The 2,773-nt window shown below is 43.7% G+C and overlaps 1 non-coding gene across 1 annotated transcript; it reads left to right on the top strand.

The window, feature by feature from the left end:
- The first annotated feature begins 215 nt into the window (after positions 1–215).
- LOC128650714 (U6atac minor spliceosomal RNA) lies at positions 216–344 on the top strand. The gene has a single exon (XR_008400976.1). It is a non-coding gene; the product is annotated as a U6atac minor spliceosomal RNA (small nuclear RNA).
- Positions 345–2,773: the final 2,429 nt, after the last annotated feature.

The raw sequence follows: 2,773 nt of genomic DNA, 5'->3' as shown, positions 1-2,773 counted from the left end.
ACCTTAGGAAGGAATACAGGTTTAGTGCGCAAAACCACCTTATCAGAATGGAATATAAGATAAGGCGAGTCGCATTGTAACGCAGATAGCTCAGAAACTCTTCGAGCAGAAGAGATAGCAACTAAAAACAGAACTTTCCAAGACAGAAGTTTAATATCTATGGAATGCATGGGTTCAAACGGAACCCCTTGAAGAACATTAAGAACTAAATTCAAGTGTTCTATGAAAGGAGATAAGGTTAGCACTCCCCTTGACAAGGATGGAAGAGGTCCTAGTGGCCTTTCAACACATATACGGTTAAGGCATTGCCACCTACTTCGTGGCATCTCTAACCATGTTTTTTGCAGATGACTACTACAATAATATGAGAGGGTAGGACCCTAATGGGCCGGCAGCTGGGGAAAGGCTAGGAAGCCTTATGGCCCCAACAATAATTACGATAGTATCAAGTTATATTTAACCTCAAAACACATGTCGTCTTGACCAGCACAGTGCTCTCTTCAGGTCGTCAGCTTACTAATTATTCTAGTGAAAACTGTGGTCCAGTAAACTGCTGTCTCTTCTTCCCTCTCTAATATGCTGCAGGGGTCCAGGAGGAAAACTACAAATCAAGCTGCTCACAAGAAATCACTAGCAGACCACTTTAAGCCCAAGTCTCTATCTGAGAGACCACCTGCTGCTGAAAACAACAAAGGCGGCGTTTGTTCGGATAGTGACTCGCTAGTCCTTGATTCATAAAACACTTTTGACCTCCCACCCACCATGGCCTCAGAGATTGTGGACACTCTCATCCAGAGAATTAATAACTTGCAAGATTCACTAACCAAGACCTTCAAAAGTTTGATTGCTGATCTTAGAAAAGATATTGGGGCTATGGACGAGAGAGTAGACACTCTTGAACAGAAGCAAGAGGACCTTATAGTTGAACAAACTAACTTGTCTAACCATTCACAAATAATGGTGGACATGCTGGACACTATGGAAGCCAAGATGGCGGACATGGAGGACCGCTCCTACCGCAACAACTTGCGATTTAGAGGAATACCAGAGACAGTCTCAATGGCGGACTTAGAACCATTCCTCAACGAATTCTGCTCCTTCCTGAAAACCCCACTTTTACCGAGTGAGAGTCTATTAGACCGCGTGCACAGATTTCCGAGAGGTAGAAATGTATCAGCTGAAAAACCTTGGGATGTCATTGCCCGCTTCCACTTCTTCACATACAAGGAGCAAATTGCCAGAGCAATGTTTACCAACCCGACCCTCCCTGAACGTTTTCAGGGCATACAGGTATTTCCTGATCTTTCACAATACACAATCCAGAAAAGGGCCACTTTCAGAGAGGCCACTAAGAAGTTGAGGCAGCAGGGCATCAAATATCGGTGGGGATACCCCATGAAATTACTTATCCAAAAGGAAGGTCATCTATTTGCGGTCATGACACCTGACAGAGTGTTTCAATACCTAAAGAACTGGGATCTGACACAGTCTTCTGCTTCTAGTGGGGCCCCACATACCAGCCGTGCTCCTCCACCCTCAGAGGAACCAGTCAAGCCTCCTAATACTGATAACCTTTTAAGCCCCTCAGCTGCAGAATGGCGTCCTCTACCGCAGAGACAATCTTCTTCCAGGCTCATGTCCCCTAGTAGAGAGACCCTGATACAGCCAGAACTCACGTACTCAAAAGGCCAGCACACAGAAGGTGTAGATGTTTTGGACTCTGACTGACCTATGTGCCCAAGGCGATAAGTATTAATATTTGAGGGGAGAGGTGATGAGAGTGATTTGAGTTTCCCCCCTACCCCTGTTTCATTCTATTGAATGTTACTTAACAGTGTGCATAAGCTTGTTGTTTTTTTTCTTTGTCATTGAAAATTTTTGTTTGCCTAGTATACTAAGAGCGATAGTTGGAAAAGCTACACTCCTCCTAATTTAAATCAGCAATGTTCATAAAATCCACAAATTTACATTATTTTTGCTCCGATTATGATGTGGCCCAACGCTAGTCCATATACCTGAACAGCTCTCCAAGCTGTCAAATAGCAAGTGTCAGTCCCCTAAGTTAAAGTGGTGACCTGGGAGACCTGACTATATGGAATAGATGTTGAAATTCCTTTGTCTGTAGGGCATGTTGCTGTTAGACATGTTCCATTATAACTGGAGTGTTTGTGACGGTAATATCTCCAATTATACTATGAGGAGTGGTGAGAGATCCATATATATGTTTATGCTTAAGACATGTGCCATTCTACTTGTTTCCTTTGAGCAAAGCTGGTTTTTCCACAAATTTTGCTCCAGGAATTCAGGTGACATTGATGATAGGCAGATTTCATTTTGTAAACCATACTCACGGAACGAATATAGATGAGCTCCTGCAAGCTGGCCTGCCCGGTTGCTCCTCTGGGATGCCCAATACCTAGTGCTTCTAGTCACAGTTGTGACTTAGCAGACTGGTGTTCTGAGGGAGGCGACGGGGTAGCCCAGAGTGTAAGAAAGATAGAGGACTAGGACTTTCCAGTAAAACAAGGTTATATGTTATTCGGTTCTTAGTTTCAGTTGTTAGACATGATCCCCTGTTAATATTGTTGCTTTAACATCTCTTTTCTTCCCACAGGAGGTTGTCACTTAATATTATGTTTACCTACTTTCTGGTCTGCTTATGCAGGCAAGGTTTTTTTTCTAGATTCATGGGCCATGGTCTATGTGAATATTTGTACTCATTTATAGGCTAGGTCTACCGCCATGCTCTGTCTGGCTGGAGGGTGGAGCCCCG

The sequence above is a fragment of the Bombina bombina genome, chromosome 2 (assembly GCF_027579735.1).
Source record: "Bombina bombina isolate aBomBom1 chromosome 2, aBomBom1.pri, whole genome shotgun sequence".
NCBI lineage: Eukaryota > Metazoa > Chordata > Amphibia > Anura > Bombinatoridae > Bombina > Bombina bombina.
The sequence above is the reverse complement of the archived record's forward strand: the minus strand, read 5'-3'. Positions and strand labels throughout refer to the sequence as shown.